This window comes from Mauremys reevesii, linkage group 8 (genome assembly GCF_016161935.1).
Source record: "Mauremys reevesii isolate NIE-2019 linkage group 8, ASM1616193v1, whole genome shotgun sequence".
NCBI classification, from domain to species: domain Eukaryota; kingdom Metazoa; phylum Chordata; order Testudines; family Geoemydidae; genus Mauremys; species Mauremys reevesii.
In genome coordinates, this window is record NC_052630.1 from 49,448,592 (window position 1) to 49,472,887 (window position 24,296).

General features: G+C 47.8%; 1 long non-coding RNA gene across 1 annotated transcript; it reads left to right on the top strand.

Moving 5' to 3' along the window:
- The first annotated feature begins 811 nt into the window (after positions 1-811).
- Positions 812-24,036, top strand: LOC120369914. Its single transcript, XR_005583495.1, has 3 exons — positions 812-917; positions 18,212-18,319; positions 21,914-24,036. It is a non-coding gene; the product is annotated as an uncharacterized LOC120369914 (long non-coding RNA).
- Positions 24,037-24,296: the final 260 nt, after the last annotated feature.

Here is a 24,296-nt window from a genome sequence, read left to right on the forward strand (position 1 = left end):
ATCCAGTGGAATATCTGGGGTGGAGGTAGAATGAAGGCGAAACTAAAGAGATAGCAGAGTAACCTTGCAATTTAAACACAAGACAGGGAGTCTGGAGACCTGGCTCTCCTTCCTGCCTCTGCCACTGACTCACTGTGTGACTTTGGGCAAATCCCTTAAACTCTCTGTGCCACGGTTTCCCCATCTGTAAAATGCTGATTGATTATTGAGCAGAACTCCAGATGAACTCAGTGGGAGCTGTGGGTGCTCAGCCCTTCTGAGAATCAGGCCCAAGGCATCTCAACTTGGGCACCTGAAAACAAATGGCTATTTTTGGAAGGTTGCTCCTGACTGTGCCTTATGGTGTTAATGTCAACCCTTAAATCAGCAAGCGGGGGGATGAAACCCAGGGTTTTCCTCTTTGGAGCCCTGGTGGTTAGAGAGGAGCACAACTCTGTGTGGCCCATTTGTGCCCCGTGGGGCATTGTCTGGTGTCCGCTTCTGAGGTCATGTAGCTGAATTCCCCTCAAGTGCGTGTGCGCCCTGTCTGCTCTTCAACCATTACCGGGACTTATTCCTAGGTCAACTAGGATTCCTTTCAGCATAGGGAAGTTGTTCCGGCCTAGCCAGTGGTCTGTAGGAGCTCCTAGGAGAGGAAAGCCATTCAGCACCTCCCGAACTGTGGCAGGTGAGGGGCCATGCTCAGCACAGAATGCAGAGCAGCAGGCGCTAACGAACAGTTCCTGGCAATCAGGAGATGAAGTGGGTGGGAAGAGGGGTTATGAGCAGGATAGGTGCTAGCCTGGGGCCTGGCTTCCATTCCTTGCTGCACCCCAGCTTTTCTGTGTGACCAGGCAAGTCTGGTTTCCCTGTACCTCAGTTCCTCATCTGCACAATGGGGACAACAGCCCTGCCCTGCCTTGCAGGGGCGTTGTGAGGTAAATATGCTAAAGATTGTGAGGCGCTCAGACACTACAATAATGGGGGCCATGTAAGTACCTTAACCAGATAGGGTGCGGAAGGGGGTGAACCTCATAATCCATGGCCATCATCACTTCCTTATGGCCCATCAGACCGAGGGTCAGAACCCCAACCCCTTTCTAGATCCAAGTTCTTCTGCAAAATGTTCTCTCCGTTTTCCTTGGGCTTTGTGGAAATCATTGAGCAGGGGGGCTCTCAGGGAGCCTAGTGCTGGTAGTATATATTGCGTGCACCCCTGGGTTCAGAGTGCTGCTGGCGTGTTCTCACTATCATGCAAGCCTAGTTCAGGCTGAGGGAATAGGAGTTATCCTGTGCAGACTGGGGGCAGGCGGCAAGGTGCTGTGCAAAGACAGAGGGGCCAAATGAGTGATCCAATCCCTGGAGAGTCACTAAGTCACTCCAGCAACAGGAGACAGTTATTTGGTTTTATAACCTTGAGGGAAGAGTAAGTATGTATGTGGGGGAGGCTTCCCCCAGAGCAGGAGTTGGGCCCTTTTACCTCACGTGAGCATTCTGACCTCTACATAACCGTTGTCTGGCTCGTGGGAAGAGAGACAGAGTCTCTCTCCCCCTGCCCCAAGCAGTATGAGGGGTGGGGACAGGCAGGTCTGAAGGTTTTAACCTTTTTATACTGCACAATCCACCACAATTCTCCCCTCTAATCTACCCCTCCCAGCAAGAATGCGTTAATCTTTGCTTAGATATTACATTTGGGGGGTTTCTGTAGCACCCATCAGTGTAATATCTAAATTCTTCCTAGATAAATCTTCATAGTGGATTTCAAGATGGTTTTTCTGCTCTTCTGTCTTCCCTCTGCCCAAGTTCGCTCAAGAGGCTGACACACCTTGGGTTTGGTCTGCATTTGGCATGGTTTGGGATTTTGGAACAAAATGTTTGCAGTGGCTATAATTGTGAGGTATAGGAAGTTAGTTAATGGTAGAGATGTGCCCTGGATCTGCTCACAGAACCACAGGTCTGAAAATCCTCAGACTTTGGGTTCTGTTTCATACTTAAGTGTGATTCCCATCCCTCTAATGGGCCAATGTAAAATCCCAGATCCAGCCTCTCTTTCCCATCCATTGGGAATATTGAGATGTAAGCCCAAACTTTGTGGGTTGTTTCAGACTCCTCTCCAGGACTCATTGCATCTCTCACTACAGTAACGTAGGTCTGAATCTCTTCTTTTCCCCCAGTTTTACATGGGAGGGAGCTGCTTCTGATTTACACCAATATGAGAGCAGAACTAGGCTCATAATGTCCATGGGCCAAAATTACTGCTGGGATAAATAGATTCAGCTCCATTTAATCCAGTGGAGTTTCATTCAGTTCTACCAGCTGAGAATTTTGTCCCTTATGCTTGCAGCACATAAAACAGTGTTAAAAACATATGGGCAAATATAATACGCTTTTTATTTTAACGTCTGGGTAGAAGCCAGAGTGGAGGAAATGAGGCCCAACCGCAGGTTAAACTCTAGGCAGGAACACACCTTGTTTGCCTGTCCCGAAGCTCTGTTGGCTGTCTGGATAGCTGTGAGTTCTCTTTGTAGATGCTGGCTAGGATTAAAGTAAGCAATGGAAAATTCGGCTCCCAGAGCTGCATGCCTCTCGTTTTTCCAGGGCGCCTCCACCTTCTCTTCTTCTCTGCCCCTCACCTCGAGGGCTTCATGTTAAACACTAAAAATAAAACTCACCCAGCTGTAGGACAGCTAAAAATAGACCTGTCAGTTATTTATTTATTGCATCAGCAAAGGCCTTTCCTGCCGCTGCTCCGGAGCAAAACTCCAAAGTTGGGAGCTGAGTGGGATGTATGACCCCTGGGAGAGAAGTTCAGCCTCTTAAAGAATAAACACAGAGCTCTGTCTTGGCTGAGATCCATGCAGCCTAGGACTGACAGGCTCCAAGTCAGCCAGTTCTGCTGCCTCCTTTCTTCTCTTGGGTTTTTTTTTTGTTTCCTGTCCTGAACTCCCAGGCCAGCTTCTCTGACTGTGTCTCCTGAGCTCTCAGCTGAGCTCCAGCCTCTGTGCAAGCTGTAGAGGCATATGGACAGGCTGAGATGCTTGACAGTGTCATAACGTACAGGACAAATCCTGCAGCGGGCCAGAGTATTGGGGCTGGTGGGGAGGAGGGAAGGCAGCTTGTCCCCAAGCAGCTCTGTAGCTGTAAATCCACACCTCTATATGGAACCGTAGCTGTTCTCCTGCCTCTCGGCCCTTCTGCGCCTGCCAGGGCAATGCAGGATTTATCCCTATGGTAATAGCAAGTGATACATACTGGGCCGGATTCTCATTTATGCCCAGGCCCTTTTGCATCATTCTGGCAGTATAAAGGGACCTTAAAATGCATTTCCAATCTCTTTAAGGCTTCTTTACACTGCTCTCAGGCTCTGCCTATGTTAATAACAATATTTTGCACTGACTGGGCCTGCTTCTCTCTTGGCCGCTGCCACCAATGCTCAGCAGGTGTGTATGCTGCTGTGCCAGAATGGTGCTGGTGGTGGGAGTTATGACGTGAGGTGCAGGGCGAAGGAGACTAGCCCACTGGGGAGATCATATTCAGAGCTGGTGGGAAAACTCCCAGATTTCACATTTTTCGAGGGAAGCCAGGGACACATTTTTCAGGAAAATGTTTGCGACAAAGTCTCTGTTTTTCGAGAGGCTCCAGTTGCTGTTCAGCCAAAGCTCTCAGAGCACGTTGCCAGTACTAGGCCTCAACAGCCTGCGGGGTGAGCGATCTCCCCATGTTAGAGGGGCAGCGTGACTTTCCCATAGACATACAGCAAGGCACTGGCAGAGCGGGGGCTAGGATGCAGTGGTTAGCGCTCTAGCGTGGTGTTTGGGGAATCCAGATTCAACTCTCCTCCAACTTCCTGCGTGACCTGGGGCAAGTTGCTTAGGATCAGATTCCTAAAGGGATTTAGGCGCCCACTAGGATTTAAAAAAGCAATCCATTGATTTCAATGGGAGGTAAGTGCTTAAATGCTTTTGAAAATTCTGCTAGGGACCTAAATACCTTTTAAAAATTTGGCCTTTACCCTCTCTGTTCCTCAGTTCCGCATCTGTCCAACAGGATAATATCACTGACCTGTCTCCCAGGGGTGTTGTGTGGCTAAAGACTGTGAGGTGCTCAGATACTAAGCGGGTGGGGGCCATACCTAAGTTGGATGATACCCGCTCTATTAAAATGCAGCCCCTGCTGTAGCAATTTCTTAGATAGCACTGTGGCAGGTCTGTTTCAGGGCCAGAGCCCAAGGGTCCAAAGAAAGCAGAGTTCTTCTATAGTGCTGTCAGATAAATTTGATGCTTTAGGGACCTAGGGAAACAGAGGCTTGTAATCTCCAGGGTCGGGAGTGGACAGAACAGTCTTTAGGAAAGTCTCCAAGTCCCCGTTGTGTGTGCTGCAGCACTTGGAAAGATGGCAATGGTAGTAGTTGGTTGTTTTTCTGACAAGACTAATTTATTTTGCTGTTTTTTGGCTATGAACAGGAATTCCTTCCTGAGGAAATCCTAAGAGCAAAGCTCTCTGAGGGAGCGGGTGAGGGGCAGGCGGAAGACGGCAAGAGAGGTGGGGCAAAGAGGGGGGCAACTTGAGGGGGTGAGCAAGCCCAGGCAGGATGATGTCATGCGTTTAATTTAGGAATTGCCTCACAGTCAGCCTTATTAATGCTGAAGGATGAAACCAGCTGTTAACAGCTGGGGCACCCACTTCCCAATGGAGCCCGAGGGGTGTGGGGCAGCGTGTTCTGATGCTTCATTTATTTGAATGGGCATTTGTACCAGCAGGAGTGAAGGGGTTAGAAAGCAATCTCTCTCTCCCTCCCCCCACTCCGTGACTAAGCGGGGGATGGAAGTATAACTGATGGGACAGATAATATAGGTACTTTGCATGTATACAGTCCCCGCTCTCTGGGGCTCTCCATGTGTTTTGCAGACACAGGCCATGCCTGTGAACTTAAAACAAAGCTGCAGACTGCTCTGCCCGTCGTTTCGCATTCACATTGATGGTAACACTGTAACCAGCCTCCAAATAAGGAGAGATAAATGGCATGGTCCAACCTTCGCCCATCTCTAAGGCACTTCCACTGCGGCCCAGCTGCACAGTAAGAGAGGCAGCACTTCTGCAATAGGTTCGTAAAGATCAGACACAGCCTCTGGCCAGGGACGAGAAGGAAGGTGATGAGGATGGCATCTCCTCAGAAGCAGGCTCAGAGACTGCAGCACCCACTCTAGTGAGGGCAAACCTTAGACCTCTGTGCAGCTGGACAATGAGATGTGGCTCTCTGCAGAGATGAGTCCCTCACCTGCATTGTTCCCTGCCAGTGTAAGACATGTCTGCATAGCTGCTAGATGGAAGTGGTGGGATTGCAAGCCAGAACATGGCTGGGACTGGGAGGGGAGGCTGATCTGGCCGCTGGCCTGTGCTCTGAAACGGTTTGAGAGCCTGTGATAGGGGACTTGTCCATAAGGGCCATTTTATCAGATCTGGCATACTCCATCCCTGGTTACTAGCAGCTCTGCAGTCCCCCACCTTGAGTCTATGCACTTTGCTCCAGCTCCCCAGGGGTTAATGCACTCTTCCCCTGCATTAGGTTTTGTTTATTTCCTTTTGCTGCTCCGAACACCTGGTTTCTGCATTACAGCCTCACTGATGGCTCCTGATACTGCTTTTAGGTATAAACAGGAGTTACTCTTTGTACAGGATCCACAACTCTTCTGGCTGGGCTCCCACCCTTGTTGCTCAGCCTTTAACTCTCCTGACGCCGGTTTTTATTAATTCTTGGGGGTGAGTGTGGAGCATTTGGGGAGAGGAGATGTGAACTGTTACGAATGCATCTGAGCCTGGAGCATCACATTGAACAGTCCCCGATGGCCCCTGCTTTCGTCCTGTTCTGCACTGCACATATAGTTTGTGTTGCACTTTTGGCCTAGCAGTTGGATGGAGAATGCTGAATAGTATTTTTAAAGGAGGTCGTTTGTGAAATTGAGGAGCTGGTAGTTTTGCCAATAAAATATCAAACTTCCTCACATACTGTTGCTCTGCTAACGTACCTTAGTCCTGACCTGCCGCACCCCCTGCTATCCCAGCCCTGGATCCTATCCTTCTACCCCTTGACCTATGCAGCAGACTGCTGGCCTGAGGCTGCAGCCCTCCCCTTGCCCCCTCACAGTGCTGGTGCCATCCACAGCAGTTACTGCTAATATTAGGTAGTGACTTGGTGATGCAGACTGGGGGGTGCGGGGGAGGAGGGTGTCTCCTAGTAGGAACCAGGCTGAGATCTCCAAGCTTCTCTATGTACTAGTGACCGTTTAACCTTTGGTCTTCACAGGTGAAATGCGCTACTTAGCTTCCCTTCTCTCCAGCTCATTTGTTAACGGGTCCCCCCCGAAATTCTCCTGGAGAGGATGCAGCTGTGGTTCTGCGGCTCAGGCAGGGTGTGTTGCACTAAAGTCACTTCTGCAAATCTTTACAGCTGTCAGTGGCACCCACCCACAGTGGGAAGGAAAGTGAAACGCAAATTGAGTCTGTTGAAAGAAAGAAACACAGAACTCAGCGGAGGGGGAGCGAAAGGGTCTTCTGTGGTGGGTCTGTCAGCTCGCTGGAGGAGAACTGCTTGATATACTTCATTTGGACTTTCAAAAAGCTGTTGATCAAGGTCCCGCTCAGGAGGCTGTTAAGGAAACTAGGAGGTCAAAGGGTGAGAGGTGGAGTTCAATCACGGATGAGCAACCGAGCAAGAGACAGTAAACAGAGCAACAGTTGTTAGTTCCCAGTGTGGCTGAAGGGTGACAGTGGGTGCTCCTCTCGCGCGAGTCTATCCTAGGCCTGCTATTCAGCACAAAATTAGCCAACAGTTAGGCAGCAGGTGTGCTGAGACTACCGCCTATCGTGCTGTCCAAGATTGCCTCGTTGTTTCCTAGTGCTCCTGTCTGTCTGTCTCCTCTTGTTGGCTATTATACTTCGCTTGTAAGCTCTTTTGGGTAGGGACTATCTTTTTGTTCTGTGTTTGTTCTGGTCCATGACAGGCTTCTGGGTGTTATTGCAATACAGATAATAATGAATAATAAAGAGCTAGGTAAATGGGTGTGTGGTGGGGCTTCCAGACCCCTCACTAGGATGAAAGGGGTGATGGAGCCAAGGCTTCGAATGGGGCTCTGGCAATCAAGCTGGTGGGGAGGCTGTCTACAGGAGGGAAGCCAGTGTAGTAACTTCTGGGACCAGAGGACTCCAGGGAAGGCCCTGGACTGTGGGTAAGGCCCAGCTGGGCAGCCAGGGTCCTGACCCCTTTTTCTCTACCCTTCTCCGTAACAAGGGGGAAATCAGTGGATGCTGCAAAGCGAGCTGGGAAGCCATGATGGACTGAATCACTGAGGCTGCTTGAGCAACCCTCTGCAAGGAGGGAAGCCGAGGGCTGTGAGCATGCCCAAACTGAAGAGAGCACTTGGGGTGGGGGGTGGGGAAAGCAGGTAGGAAGTGGTCTAGGGGAGGATGGTCTGGGGTATCAGCTAGAGTGGATTAAAACAATCCCATCCTCTCCCCCCCCTTGGACCTTGGGCCAGGACCCAGTGGACAAAGAGGGCTTGGGTCGCCTTATTCTTCCCTCGGCCCTTAGTCCAACTAGGGGGGAGAGGGGAACAGGGAGAATGACCAACTCTGAGTTGGCCGCCAGGCCCCCAGATTACCTTACTAGGCCCCCAAGACTTTGGAGACTGTTGAGCTGTGGCCTGCTCACAAGGCCTGCTGGCCCCTAAGTGAACTCTGCTGCAGGGAGACATGACAGGGTAACAAGCCTCGTGGCTGCGGGGGAAGTGGTAGACGTGGTATATCTTGATTTTAGAAAGGGCTTTTGATACTGTCTTGCATGGCCTCCTCATAAACAAACTAGAGAAATATAGCCTAGATGGAGCTACTATAAGATGGATGCAAAACTGGTTGGAAAACTGTTCCCAGAGAGTAGTAATCAGTGGTTCACAGTCAAGCTGGAAGGGCATAACAAGTGGGGTCCTGCAAGGATAAGTTCTGGGTCTGGTTCTTTTCAATATCTTCATCAATGATTTAGATAATGGCATAGAGAGTGCACATATAAAGTTTACAGACGATACCAAGCTGGGAGGGGTTGTAAGTGCTTTGGAGGATAGGCTTAGAATTCAAAATGATCTGGAGAAACTGGAGAAATGGTCTGAAGTAAATAGGAAGAAATCAAAAAGGACAAATGCAAAATACTCCATTTAGGAAGGAACAATTAGTTGCACACATACAAAATGGGAAATGACTGCCTAGGATGGAGTAATCCGGAAAGGGGTCATAGTGGATCACAAGTGAAATATGAGTGAATAGTGTAATACTGTTGCGCCCCCCCCCCCAAAGCAAACATTCTGGGATGTATCAGCAAGAGTGTTGTAAGCAAGACACGAGAAGTAATTCTTCTGCTCTAATTAGGCATCAACTGGATTATTGTGTCCAGTTCTGGGTGCCACATTTCAGGAAAGATGTGCACAAACTGGAGAAAGTCCAGAGAAGAGCAACAAAAATGATCAAAGGTCTAGAAAACGACCTATGAGGGAAGATTGAAAAAGTTGAGTGTGTTTAGTCTGGAGAAGAGAAGACTGAGAGGGGACATGATAATTGTTTTACAAGTACATAAAAAGTTGTTTATAAGGAGGAAGAAGGTAAATTGTTCTTCTTAACCTCTGAGGATAGGACAAGAAGCAGTGAACTTAAATTGCAGCAAGGTCGATTTAGGTTGGACATTAGGAAAAAGCTAGGTGGTGAAGCACTGGAATAAGTTACCTAGGGAGGTTGTGGAATCTCCATCATTGGAGACTGTATAACCTGCTTTTAAAAAACACCTGTCAGGGATGGTCTAGATAATACTTAGTCCTGCCATGAGTGCAGGGAACTGGTGTAGATGACCTCTCAAGGTCCCTTCAAGTCCTATGATTCTATGATGGCCTATGGAGATGAATTCTGCTTGGTAGGAATAACTGCTGCAGTTGATTGCTGAGTACTCGATGAAGAGTGATTACTGAGAAGAAAGACCGGAGTGTCATTGTGGGTGGGTTAATGAAAGCCTCTGCTTGGTGATAGCCAAAAATCAATCCCAATGTGAAGGTATGTAAAGAATGGAATAGAAAATGATACTGAGTGTATTAGAATGCCATGCTATGTATCAATGGGATGGACTCACCTGGAACATTGTGTTCAGTTCTGGTCACTCGACCTCAAGAATAAATAGTAAAAGGGTCCCAGATACAGATGCTGAAAATGATGAGAGGCATGAAAATAGCTCTATCTGGAGAGAAATTGATGAGACTAGGACTGCTGGGTTTAGCGAGAGGAAAACCAAAACGATACATGTCAGAGTTACGTAAGGTAAAGAATGGCACAGAGAAGGGAAATCAGGTATTTCCTTTGACCCATTCTCATAATATAAGCAACGGGCTACTCTGATGAAACTTAAAAGCAAAATGGAAATACCGATTCACACAATGCATAATTATGCTAAAGCGCTCATTGCCACAGGACCCAAAATCTTGGTAGATTCAAAATAGGATGAGATTTTTATATGGGTAATGAAACCATCTATGGTTCTAGAACAGGGGTAGGCAACCTATGGCACAGGTGCTGAAGGCAGCATGCGAGCTGATTTTCAGTGGCACTCACACTGCCCAGGTCCTGGCCACCGGTCCGGGGGGCTCTGCATTTTAATTTAATTTTAAATGAAGCTTCTGAAGCATTTTAAAAAACCTTATTTACTTTACATACAACAATTGTTTAGTTATATATTATAGACTTATAGAAAGAGACCTTCTAAAACATTAAAATGTATTACCAGCACGCGGAACCTTAAATCAGAGTGAATAAATGAAGACTCGGCACAGCATTTCTGAAAGGTTGCCGACCCCTGTTCTAGAAGAATAAAAATGAAATAAATAGATGTGTGTTAAACTCTCATGCTTCAAGGCATAAATCAGCTACTAACTGAAGGGTTTGGAAGAAATGTTCTGCTGGGAAGGTTTTTCCAATATTGTACACTGCAGGGTTTCTTGCACCTTCCTGTGAAGCATCCAGTACTGGGCACTATTGGAGACAAGATATTGGATGAGATGGCCTGCGTGTGATCCAGTTTGGCAATGCTGGATTGCTGGCTGAGATTGTCTAGCTGTGTTGGTGTTCAGGCTCGTGCCATGGCATTTCTATACCTGGCCCCAGTCCTTCGGTGTAGATGGTTGGGGGACATGTGCCCCTGCTAATACTGTTTCAGGATGATGTACTTTGCCCTCTGGCAAAATTTGTGTACATGGTTACAAAAGCCCCACCCTGCCTAACCCACCAGCAGGCGAAGTATGAAATGCTGGAGAAGCACTGGCTGAAAAGAGTGTGCTGTCCCCTTCTCCAACTTGGCCTCTTCCAGCAGGAGGGAATCTAGCAAATGCTGGAGGAGTGCTAGCTGGGAGGTAGCTAGTCCTGGTCTATCCCTGCAGGGATCACTGCGGGGAAGCATCTGACGTCAGTAGTCCCAGCCTTTCCCCCATAGGAATTGTTGTAAAGTGCTAGCGTGGTGGCTGGGAGGACGCTGTATTGTTTGTATGAAAGGGTTAAATGTCCACAGGGACAGTCTGGCACTTCACTTAAAAACTCTTTTTAACTTCTTTAAATACCAAGTTCTCTCTTAATTGTTTATGGGAGAGGCCCAGAGCACAAGGCATATACCCAGATCACATCTCCACCCACTTCTCCTCCTGCAGTTGAGCGGGGGTGGAGGGGAGGGGAAAGTCCTGAGCAGAACAGGAGTGCCCCTGGTTGACATGGCAGAAAGGGAGTTTGGTTCTGGTGTCATTTTCCATCTGGAAGCTCTCAGTCGTGAAAGGTGGGGCTGCCACTGCCTTGTGCGCTGATTTCACTACCTGCAACGTCACAGGTCTGTGGTTAGCACAAAAATAAAAACAAGTGGTGTGAAAAGGCATTTCTTTTGGTCAGTTTTGAATTTTCCATCTTTTCTTTTAATTGAATGTCCCTGTGCTCTTGGGTTAGGAGACAGGGAGAACAGAAACTAGCTCTCTTTTCTAGCCCATTTATTATTTTATAGATTTTTCGTGACATCCTCTCTTATTCGTTTCTTTGCCAAGGTAAACAATCCCCGTCTTTTCCATCTCTGTTCACATGGGAGTTTTTCCATGTCCTTGATCATCCTTGTTGCTCTTCATTGACTCCCCTTCGGTTCTGCAATATCCTTTTAGAGATGGACTGGCGAGAATGGCACATAGTATCCAGATGAGACCACACCATTGATTTTTATGTAAAAGACTTTATAATATGCTTTGTATTATTCACCAGGCATTCCTCATGCATCCTAACATCTTGTGTGCTTTTTTGACCACAGCTGCACATTGAGCTCAGGTCTTTAGTGAGCTGTCTACATGGACACCCAATCCCCTTTTCTGAGCTGGTTCAGTAATTTAGAACCCTGTCAGGTGTATGAATAGTTTAATTTCCACCCCCCAATCTGCTTTCTGAATCTTTACTGTCCTACCTGACATAGTTTAAGGTGTGAACAAGGCTCCGCCATCCCTGTCTATCACGTTGTTTGCCGAAATGGCTACCTTGCTGTGTTTCTATAACTCAGCTTTTTTACAAGTTTGTTGGTCAATCACTCAACCTGCAACCCGGAGTGCTTTTCAGCTGGTCCCTTCCCTTTGACTTGTTTAGCTTGGGTGGCCCTTCCAGGAATTAAAACTCCCTGTTGTATAGCTCCCAGAGCCCTTAGTGCACACATGCCTTCCTGCCACATCAAAGCGCAGTCTCCAGAGAAGGGCCAATCTGAACTACTTTGCATTTATCGACGCTGAATTTCAGCTGCCATCTTGTTTCCCATTCATCTAATCAGTTGATCTCTCTTGTGTTCCTCACAGTTTTCTCTGGTCCTGATCAACCTAAATTTTCATCTGCAAATTGTGCTTCCTCTCAGCTCCCCCACCCACTGCAGTTCAGGAATAAATACATTAAACACCATGGGACCAAGTACAGAACTTTGAAGCACCCTCTGTTAACCTTTTTCCATGATGAAAATCAGCCATTCATTCCTACTCTGTTTCCTGTCTCTTAGCCAGGTTTGGATCCAAGAGAATGTTTAGCCTCTTGCACAGGAGGTTGTGAGCTTCTTTAGTAGCCTCTTGTGCAGAACCAAAGGCCTTTTGGAAGTCTTAAATGAATTATGCCAACCAGCTCTGCTTTACCCACTGCTTTACAGACATGTTCAGATCAGGTGTGCAGTGACGATGTGCCACTGGCTAGATCCTGCTGCTGGTGAACTCAGGGGCCATGCTGACGTTTGCTCTTAACAGCAGCAGGTGCCGTGTGGAGTAGGAATAACTTTAGCGTCTCCAGCATGGAATGAGTCATGGTGGGGGAGGGTATTTCTGAGGGAATATTCCTCCTGTTTCTGTGTATGCCATGGAGGAGACAGGTGACACCATCTTGTGGTGTCCCAGCTTAATTAGCTCCTCTGCACTCCATCCTAATCCCATTAGGGCACACTTCTTTCCCTTTATATGGGACTGTTAAGGATCCCACTTCTTGTTCAGTCATGAGGTCTGGGGGTGCATTATAGAGGTGGGAAAACCATCTGGGAGAGAAAACCAAAGCCACCTAGACCCTTACATGAAGAAGTTCAATGTTCTGGTGGCAGTTCCCGGGGAGATAACTAGCCCATAACACTTTAAAGAGCCTGCCGGAAATCCACCTCTCCAGCTGCTCACATCTTGCAGCTCCGACCCCCTTCATCTCCTGAGAGCAACTGCTGCCTCTGGGAATGTGGACACTGCACAGCAGAGCAGCAGGCCTCTTCTCCCCTGTGGGAGGGAGAGGTGGGCTGTGCACTGGTGGGAGGAGGAGGGTCCCCATAGGAGAAGCTAAGTTCTTTCTCTCCTTTGCAGCTGATGCCGCTTGCAGTTTCTGCACGGCTGGGCTGGGCTCTTTTCAAGGGTAACTGGAAAGCCAAAATAAATGATCCACACCCTTCCCCTTCATAGACAGTTGTTTTCAGGACTGTCCACTTCTCCCTCCCCTCTCTTTGCTAGGAGGATTAAAAGAGTGAGTTCACCTGAGGGGTAGTTAACCTGAGCTGAAGCCCTCTCTTGTCAAGGGCACGTTTAGTAATAAATGGACTAAAACTGCTATTTGTGGCTGCAGCTCAGGCTGTCCCCCATGTGTCATCGCTGTTCAGGCCCTCTTTGGAGATGTGGTTTTGAGACAATAAACTAAACTGAACGCTTCGTAGCTGGGCAGGAAGTGAAGGGTGAGGCTCCCTACACCAGAAACGCTGCAGCTGCAGCATCCGTACGTTTCAAGCACATGCTACTTGCAGGCTCAGGGCACTTTGTCTTCAGCTGCAAAGGACTGGCCCAGCAGGCTTTGAAGGGAAAGGAGATTGGCTTTGATTTAAGATGTGGTGGGGTCTCGCCTAGGACAGCCTGACTGCTGATTGTGCAGCATGTGCTGTGTGGGCACTGTGAAGGGGAGTGTGTTTATCTGTTATTTTCTCTACCCAAGTGTGGGGCTAGATCTCTTAGGCATTAGGCAGAGAGTAGAGACTTTCACCTTCAATTGCTGTTCCCACCTAGGCTGTGGAACATCTGCTTGGCCAATGTGAAATTACTGTTTATCAGAGTTGAGCAAGATTTGTTATTTCCATTGGACAGCAAATTCTGAAATGTTCAACATTTGTTTTCATTCTAAAGTGGGGCAAAAACTTGAAAATTTTCACAGAATGGAAATTCTGAAACATTTCCATGGGGAAGTATCAGAACGTCTCCCTGGCCAGACTACATCTTCCATAATGCACAATGCAGCTGAGTCACCTGGATATCCATATTGCATTATGGGAGATATAGTCCTCCAGGTTGCTCAGCTCAGGAGAGAGTGGGGGCTTGAATTACAACTCCCATCCAACAGTTAGCTGATAGAAAAATGCATTTTAATATTTTGTTGAACTGATTCAAAACAAAACATTTAGGATCAGTTTTAACGCTCCCTCCCAAAAATATTCCCATGTGGATCGAACTGACCTGAAATGAAATACTTAATTTCAATGTACCCCAACAGAAAATCAAGTTTTCATCAAAATAAAATTTTGATTTTGCAGAAACAGCATTTTCTGTCGGGAAATCATTCCAATGGAAAATTCCTGTCCAGTTCTTCTATTCATAGGTCAGCCAAGCATGACACTTTATGTGTAAGTAAATAACACAAGGTGCTGCCCCTTTAAATCAGCAATCAAATTAGACCTAGCAACATGAGAAGGGAAGATGTATGAAGGCTGGTGGCTCCTCCGTTTGCTTGCCAGGTGAGGAGGTGGTTGTGGTGGGGAGACAGGGCCTGATGGGTAAGGATGGAAAGAAGAATAGAGGGAGGAAGGGAAAAGCTGAGATGTAGATGGGGCTTATTTACAGGGAAAACTGAAAAACAAAGGGGAGAAGAGGCAAGGAGAAAGGAAGGGAATAACTTGGAGAGACACAGGGAAAGGAAGAAGAGAGAACCTGGGAGAGACAGCAAGGGAAGCTTGATGCCACAGTACTGTGCTCCCTTGGCTGTCCAGTCTCTGTGCAAGGTGGCATGGCTGCATAGGACGAAGGTTATTGTGAGAGTTGGCTTTAGAAAAGAGACTCACCTAGGAGCCCAGTATCCTTTGTGTAAGGAGACAGGAGATCATGCTCTGGGGTTGAATGGTGGGGCTGGTTATAAGGGGCTGACACACAGGAATGCTGGGAAGACACTGCTTTAATCACTGTCAGGGACAGTAGCACTGCCTGCTCTTGTGGGACTTCCAGGCCTGGTGGACCTGGAGCACATCTGCAGATATTATAATAGAATGTGACTTCCCCTGTCAAGCTCCAGTGAAATACAACTCTTTTTGGTGCAGGACTAGCATTCCTGGAGTGTCTGTGCAGCGCCTCGCACAACGCTGCCCCAGTGTGCCAGGGAACACTTGGAACAGTTTCACTTTTTTTGCACAGTATTTTCTGAGCTTTCCTGAAATCTCCCAAAGTGCAGGGAATCTTAGGGATACTCTACGCACCTCCAAGGGAGGCCTCAGACCTTCAGCCCTCATTGCTGTTTCTGCATTGGTGTGGATTCTCTTTCCCAGCTGAGGCTAAATGCTGCTGCTGCAAGGAAGGGGCAAGAGGAGCACCAGGTATGTACCCAGTGAGCCCAGCCAGGCGCCAGCCATGGTGGTGGGAAAAGAGCCTCGATCCAGTCCCAGAAGGTGGTTTGGGAGCTAGGCTTCCAGGGAGCTGCCAGCCAGGCCAGGACTTGTGGTATTGAGGTGGGGAGGCAGGAACCCCAGAGCCCCATGGGAGCAGCAGCTGGGGGACTGGTAGACACCTGTCAGTGACTTTTCTTTTCTTGTCCCTGTTCTCATCGGCATGGTGTATTGTCACCATCAGACAACACTGCCACGTTGCCCCGGGCTTGGGAGTCACCAGCAAGAGGGAGTGCCCCATCCTTGGATGACCAGTTTGGGGGAGGATTGTGTGTGCACTCCTTGCCAGGGAGGGCTGTGTGGGGGTGTGCGCACCTGCCCATATGCTCCCTAACATTCCTAGATCATTTACAAAGCAGTATCAAGCCGCTGTGGCTGTTTAGCAGGCCAGGTACTGTCCTCCTCTTGCAGAAATCTGTTCATGGCAACCATGGGATTTGATCTGTGGTGCTGATTTTTTTAAACGAATAAGCAACCTTGCGGGGAGTCTGTTCCTTTTGCGCATTGGTTCAGAAGAGCTGCCCTGTTCCTTCCCTGCCCTGGAGAATGGTAACAGCTGTCTGATTTTTAGCCAGCACTCAGCTGCTGTGTTCAAGTTGGTGCTCTCTGACATGCACCGTCATGGAGCTTCGTATGTATATGCCCTCTCTTGGATTCCTTGATACCCCCCGCCCCCATGCCAGCTTTGCATTTGGTTGGCAGCTGCTCAGACCTGGGTGCCCCCACCTTGTGAGGCACAGCATGGGCGGTGGTGCAGACTGGGATGGGGGCCTGTGGTAGCTGAGGATGCCATTGGTTTGGGAGTTGGCCTCAGAGGGCCAGATGTGGTGATTCGTGCTGCATAGTCTGCAGGAACAAAGTCTGCCGCTGGTGCGGAGCAGTGCCAAGGGCGTCCCACGCGGTGGGGGTGTGTGTGGAATTGGGCACACCTTGAAACAAAACACATCTGTGTAAACAAGGCGGGGTAGGGAAATGGAGTGAAAGACACAGAATGAGATAGTAAGAGGGAGGCAAATGAAGAAAGAAAGAGTAAGTTAGACAGAGGAAGGCAGAGAGTGGGGACAAAAATGCAGAGAAGAAAAGCAGGGAGAGAAGGGGGAAGCTGCATCTAGTGCTGGCTGAGCAGACCAGGAGTGAGTGCAATTCTTTCTAGAGAACACTAGAGGGAGCTTAGGAATCAGGACATTCAATTGGTGGAGCTGTTTGGTTTTGTTAAATACAGGATCCATTTGGGTCATACTCACTGCCTGCTTGATCCAGCTGCCATTCATCTGGGGCAGAGATGCAGTGACTTAAGGCTGTTCTGCACAGAAGTTGCACTGACTGTACTAAAAAAGGGTTTTTCAATCGATTGAGCTAAATCACTGCAAGTCCCTTGCGTGGATGCTTCTTAAACGGGTTTGGGTGGCTCAGATCAATTTGGTAACAAGCCAGTCTAGTTAGATTGGTGCTGCGTGTGCGCAGAGACAGGGCTTCAGAAAGAGTGTCTCCTGGGAAACATAAGGAGTAAGTGGCAGAAAGAGAGGTGAATCAAGGAGAGCGAGAGAAGGTAGAACAGAAAATCTCTTTGCCAGACCCAGAGGATAGGGTAAGAGGGGGAGAGATCAGGAGCCTGGGTTAGGGCTAAATGGAAAGGAGTTGTCAGTCTCTGTCCTCGCGGTTCTCCCCATTCACTGACCAGACACACAAATTGCTCATTTGGAATCTTTTATTAATGTATAGAAAATGCATTTAAAAAAAGGAACTATACATAGGCTAAGAGCAGTCAGGACTAAAAATACTAGTTAACAATGGTCAACAAGCGTAGGTCCCATTCTCCCAGCCACGTTTCCATGACAGGGTGGGGAGGGCGGTTACGTTTTCTCTCCCTCCTTCAGTTGTGTAGATTTAGTTCAGTTCGTGCGGGGGAGCTTTCTGCCTCCTTTATTCCTTTTTTAAATAATAAACACAATTCCAGAGTAATGTATGTACAAAAGTGGTGGAGGGGGCAGGGGTTTGGTTTTTTTTGGTTGCCACTCCCCTGAAAAAGCGCCGGTGGCCGAAGTCTGGAGGGTTCAGAGTTTGTCTCCCCAGGTGGAGAGTGAGGAGGGTCTGTTCCTGTGGACTCGTGCTGAAAGACACTGGCTCCCTGCACCTTCCCTGCCCCCTCCCCTTTCTTTCAAACAGCAGTGCCGCAGCCGTATTCCATAGCAGGGTGTAGCAGATTATGTGGTACCAAAATTCCATCGAGTGCCTTATCTAGTTCATAGGCAGGACAGGAAGTAAGCGCTGTCAGGCAGGCTCATAACAAACTGGGGGAAGTGTTTATTACCATACCAACCATGGCATCTGCCTTATTTGTAGGAACTTAGAGATCATGCTGGGCAGCTGGGGGAATTTCCAGGGGCGCTGCCTTCAGCTGGGAAAGGAGAGCATCCTGGTGTGTGGAACGTGGTCCTCTCTCTCTTGCAGAGAATCAATGCCTCTGAGCAAATTTCCTAGGGGGACCTGGGGGGGGGGGTGGGGGAGGGGTATCTGAACAGATGAGCACTTTGTTGGTAATGTCCGGAGTCGGTTACTCATCTGACTGACATACTGCACTACACTTAGGCTGGTGAGCTTGTTTGCTTGTATTAATGTGTGTGTATATGTATATCTTCACGTACAGCGTATACACACACCCACGAAAATGTATTAAGCAGTGAGACCAATAGACCTGCCCCCATTCTCCTGCTGCTGTCCCATGCACCTATAGGTGTGCTAGAAAATTGTCAGGAGGCAGGGGGTGAAATCTGAACAAACCTTGACTTTAGCTGACCTACAGGAAGGAAGGATGAGGCAAGAGGGGCAGGGCGAGCGTGCCCGCTGGGATTTAATAAATTGCACTTCTCCTATATCCCCACATGGGCCACTCTTACTCTGCTTTGCTCACCTAGCCTCAGGGGCTATATAACTGGTTTGCTGGCCTTGTTATTTTCTGGCTGGTATTTGTCACTGCCACCTGTTCCATTACAGGGTGAGAGGAAGTGATATCGGTGAACCAGAGATGCTAAAGGAAATGACAAGAACGTTCCTTCCTCACGTGTCTCCATGGATAACTCAAGAAGGTGGCCTCGCCCTTCGGTGAGCTTAGTTGCAGTTTCTGCTCCTTGATATTTTAATTCCTAGTTATCTGGACCTGATGCACACCTTAGCAACCAGTGTTTCAGTCCTGGTACTGCTGTTGTGAAGACGTGACATCTGAGCCATCAGTAGTGTTAGGGAACCAAGGACTAATAGACGTCATTCATTTGGCTATGTGTATTGAGGGGTATCTTGACCTCTGTCCTGTATAGTATGCTCCACAGGCTGCCCTGTAGTGTGGCGTTTACCCAGACAAGGCTGTGGTCACCTTCAGCGGAAAAGACCTCTTTAGACATGGACTTCCCAGATTGGTGAAGGTCAGATTTATCACAGAAATAACTGGTGATACAAAGCCAGTACAAACCAGACCTGCAAGGCCATGCCCTCAGCTGATGTTACACTGCCTAGTTCCAGGGAATTTGGAGATTTACAGTTTACAGTAGGTGAGGATCTGGCTCCTTGTGTGACCTTCAGCAAATCTCTTCAGCCTCCTCATCCTCCACCCTCCCCTTGTCTCCGGGGACTCAGTTCTCTCTGCTCTAAATTGGGGACAAATAATGCTTGAGGGGAAAGGTAAGGGTTAGTTCATTTATGTTTGCAGTGTGATTTGAGACCCTCAGGGTATTGCTGTTATAAACTAGCACAAAGGCAAAGGTTTCTTCAAATTCCTTGGGTAGCAATTAACTCTGATAAACTATCAGAGCTCATCCTATGAATATTTTCCTGCCTGTGGGAGAGGACCAGGCCTCGTTTTATCACCAGATTCCTCATATTTATGTGCTTTTAGCAAAGCCTGGAAAGGCAGCTCTCCCTTCACTAGCTCCTGATTTTTTCAGGTTCTTCTTAAACCACTGCAGAATGAATAACAGAGCAAGGGTGAGTGAACTGGCTGAGATGAAATGGGAATGGAACTGAACTTTCCCTTAAAGCTGACCCAAACCGAAATAGAACCTTTGTAGGAAAAAGTCCCCTCATGGCCCCACATGTTTAATATTCAGGCCTCTCTGCAATTGCAGATGGGACCAGAAGCAGAAATGCTGAAATACACCCGAGGCAAGTTCTTGAACCATTGGGGCCCCGATCATGGTTGTGGCCTTTAGACATGGAATAATACCATTTCTGGCCTGGTTAGGAGCAGGACGTCTCAAGACAGCCTGTTCTCAGGAGATTCCCAGCTTGATTTTTGCTGGCTCATGGTTTGGGGAAACATCTGGCCTTCAAAGCCCTTTTAGCCAAACCTAACCCAACCTCCAGTCCTTATGGAAGTTCATCTGCTACCAGAAAAGATACAGCTGCTAAGCTCTACTTCCACTTCTTCAGTCACTAAAGCAGCTCGAGCAAAGGAAGACAAGTCCATCCCCTCAGAAAGCCTCTCCTCTCTCCCCTCATATCCTCCCTAGCACTGCTGAACAGGACACTACTGACCAGGGCTCATTGTTTAACAGCTGCCACGTACTTTGTTGTAAGTACAGGCATCTCTTCCATGGTGAGAGAGTTCAGAGAGAGTTTAGCCTTCTTCTCAAGGACTCTAGTGCCCTGGCTTAAAGGAATGTTATACACAAAGAACATTCCCTCCCTATCTTACTTATAGCATCTCGGGAAAGAATATTAAAATCTTGCCACGCAAGAGACTTCTTCTCCCATTCGAGTCAAAAGCCAGAGGGCATGCTCAGACCTTTCCAGGGCAAACCCCAAATTCCCCTGTCACTACTGCTGCTGAGAGTTTTCCTTTTTGTACCTCACTCACTTCAAATTCATTTCAAACCAAATCCTGGGTCTGATCTTGCAAGCCCTGTGCGCAGAACACCTCCCCTTGACTTCATGGAGGCCTCTGGCTCACTGCGAATTAAAGGCTTGAGCCAGAGCTCACTGAAATCAGTGAGTCTTTCCATGGACTTCTTGGGTGGGGGACCAGGCCTAGAGAGACTTCCAACCTAGAACTCAGTGATTTCCTCAGGACGAGAGCTGGATAAATAGGGAGACAATAAGCCATGACCATCTCAGCAACATTTGTATAGAACAGGGGTAGGCAACCTGCGGCACACGAGCTGATCTTCAGTGGCACTCACACTGCCTGGGTCCTGGCCACTGCTCCGGGGGAGGAGGGGGGACCTCCACATTTTAATTTAATTTTAAACAAAGCTTCTTAAACATTTTAAAAACCTTATTTACTTTACACACAACAATAGTTTAGTTATATATTATAAACTTATAGAAAGAGACCTTCCAAAAATGTTAAAATGTATTACTGGCACACAAAACCTTAAATTAGAGTGAATAAATGAAGACTCAGCACACCACTTCTGAAAGGTTGCCGACCCCTGGTATAGAATTTACCTTCAGTTGAGTTTGCTCCCTCTTGTATAGGTTTCTGATGAACGCTTGGAGGAGCCAAGTTTGTTTCATGTGCATTTTCAAGCCAAGATTAGTTCAGTTACGAAGCAGAACTAATTGAGTGAGAAAACCAAATTTGTTTTGGCTATAGAAGTAGTTATAAAGGGTCATCCTGTGAGGGCGCAAGAAAAGAGGCCATGTTTAATCAGGTGACCAATCCCATAGCACCAGCGCTGAACACAGTTTGCACATAACCATTAGCTGAAGTTTTGTTCATCCAAAACGTTAATTGAACAAAACTGAGAAGCCAGCATGTTCTGAAAAATTGCAGCCTGTTCGTGGGCAACACTTCATGGAGGAAAAGGGCCAGATTTTGCCAGATATTCATTATTGATTGGTTGCCTCGGTGTTCCCAGGATACCCCCAAGGCACCAGAAATGTAACGTTCTAGGCATCTCTCCTTTGAGGGGTCTAATAGTCTCAGAGACTGAGGGTGAGGGAGGGCAGCAGCAGTAGTCCTGAGGGCAAGTGATCTCTGATTAGCATGGAGGCCAGCGCTGGGAATCTACGCAGGTAGACAGCATGTAAGGTGGCTGAGATGGTGAAGAAGAGGAAGGAAGAAGCAAAGATTCCTCAGCAACTTACTCCAGGTGGGAACCCTTGCTGAGCTTCTTGGCTACAAGGGACAGTGGGAGGATGGAGAGAAGGGATTTTCCACCCAGAGCCAGAGGAAAAAAACAGGTTCAACTCAGAGTAGGCAAGAGATGGTTTGAAAAACTTTAGCTTGTGCCACGTCTGGATAAAATGAGGCACAATCCCTGCTCAAGGGGCTCAGTGCTCAGCCCACCCTGGCTGCCCCTTACTGCCCATTCCTTTTCAGTGTTGATTGCCAAAACCCTGTGCCATGTTGCAGTGTTGGTAACATCATGTCAAGTCTATGGTAATGACTTGTCATGGGATACGCTGGGGTCAGAAGATAGATTGCAAATTGCCCTTCATCCTGCAGTGTGTTCTTCTGGTCAGATAATGGAATCCTATCGTTAGGACCCTCCCATCCCAGCTAGGAGGCAGCTAGGGAGGGGTGTGTGGTAGGGAAATCTATTGAGAGAATAACTATCCTTTCCTGGAGAAGTGATACCTGCTAGCAACACTAGGCTTAAAGAAAGATCAATCTGAGTTTCTATGGAGGGATGGAGATAAGATTGGGCAAAGTTGTGATTTAGAATATTGTTTTTTTTTGTTTTTGGTACCAATCCAAAGAAACAGCTTTCTTTCCCTCTGCTGGATCGCTAGTGCTGAGCAGCAGCATTTCCAGTGAGGTTTCATGCTTCCACCTGAATGGACAATGGAGACAACGAAAGCCCAATCAAGCCAAGTGACTTGTCCTACTTGATGTTACCCAGAGAACCACTGCCTCAGATGGGAATTGAAGCCAGGATGCTCAGTTGCTACACTTAGTACTAACCGTTAAACTACCCTGCTTTGTCATTTCGTAGGGTCACCTCTTGTTTGTGGACTGCCAATGGGTGAGGGCAGTTTTCATACAAATAATTGCTAGGGATTTCCCTAAACTTCTGTCAGTCCTAACTGCTGCTTCTCGTTGGCTTTTGGAATGCTGAAGTGATGCACATAGCTAAGGACGAAGAGATTTTCTACCTCTCATGAGAATCTCATCCATCCTACTCCCCTCCCAACCCAGGTCTAGTTCTTCATTGAAGCCTTCTTGTTCCTCCTTGATCTCCCTACACCTCCTCTGGTTCATGGTGATTTACTCAGGGCCTTGTCCAAAGCCCGCTAAAATCCACAGGAGACTCTCTGCTAGCTTCAGTGGGCTGTGGATCCATCTCTACGTCCAACATGTGTGCAGAACTACGACTAGCTGAGCACCACCCTCTCACCCATTCATGTGCTCAAGGGTCAGGAAACCCCCTGGGTTCAGGACTGAAAGCAAGGCTTAGTGCCCTTATCATGCTGGGTCATACCAGTGCCACATCACTGGAAGAGGCAACCGAGTGTTTGAAGGACAGGGCAGCTGCAGCACCATTCCACCAGACCAGACTAGCAACAGATGGGGTCTTTCCCCTTGATCTTACAGCTAGGGGACTGAGGGTTGTACCTAATCCTGAACCCAGGGTTAGTTAGGTTTTTATGTTCCAATGCATGGCATGGGTGGGGGAGAGGGGAAGGGGGAGATGACATTTCCTGCTCAGTCTCCTGTCTCTCCACTGGACACAGGCTGGATGGGAACAGATGGGAGTTAGTCACACTCCTTGAATCTGTTAAAGAGACTCTGTCCTGAATTCTCTGTTCCACTCAGGCCCCTTTACGTGCTCTCTGAAAGTGAGCGTAAACTGCAATTGAGTGCAAAGTGGCCTTGGTGTAAATGAGACTCAGGCCCACTATCAAATAGCGATAGTCCCCGGTAACCTTTCCTCTACAGTATGGTGAACCCACACAAAACCGCCTCGTGCTAGTGCATGGGATGCACCAGGGGAAAGTGCCTGGTCTGTTCTCATTGGCCAAACTGATTAAAGTGCAAAACATAAGCAGCATCAACGTTAAGGAGTAAATTCAGTGTTTGAAAATCACTTTTAATAATTAAAGGTGTTGTTAGTAACAACAGGCAGGGGGGATGGGATAGAGGTTTTAAATATCAGATTTTAACCAGGGCAGTGTCCCTTTATAAGGAGGTAAAACATAATGTTTGGAACTTATATGGGGCCTTTCATCCAAGGATCTGAAAGCGCTCTACAAATGTCAATGAATTAAGCCTTGCGACAACACTGTGAGGGAGGGAAGAGTTCAGTTTCCCAGGGGAGAGCTGATGGAAACAGCTCACAGAGATGTTGTGACTCACCCAAGATCACAGAGGAGGCTGGTGGGAAGAGAATCTACATTGAGGTCTTTTGCCTCAACCACCAAACCATCCTTCATCCATAACCCCAGGGAACACGAACAGGATGACTAGATGTCACAGCACAGGGCTGCAATTTATTCTGCAAGCTTCAGGATGAACTGCGGCCACTTGCCAGTTCTTCTGCTCACTGCTCTTCCTCTAATACTCTTTGGTTTAGGACCAATAACAACTGAGTCACAAATTATCGTACATAAAAATAACAGTGAAAAAGGAGCATAAATGAACTTACTTCAGAATGACATTAAAGATTCCTAGAAGCTGTTTCCTGTGATTCCTTCTCTCCTCTCCTCTCCTCCCCTCTCCTCAACCCTGAGCTAGGCCTTATAAAAATAACAGCAAAAACCCACCAAAGGGTTTATAATGAAGTCAACATGCAGAGTAGATGGGCCACTTTTGCACCCCAGAAAACACTAAAGCAGCGCACATCTACAGGCAGATGCAGTGCACCATCCATTCTGTTACTACCCATGCGCCTACCATAAATAGGGGGTGACCTTGGGCATGTTAGAAGTATGGTGATGGTGGGGTTCATAGGTAGGCTGTGATTGCTCTAAAGGAAAGGAGAAATGAATACAATGCAGACAAGCATCTCACACTTCTTGTGAGATCTATGACTTGCAGTAACCCGGTACACAATGCCAAGCTTGAAATTCACTTCTCCCCACTGTGTATGTGTACACGCATGTAGCGAGCTCCTGGGGATAAGGAACACTGTGTGTTCTTGGT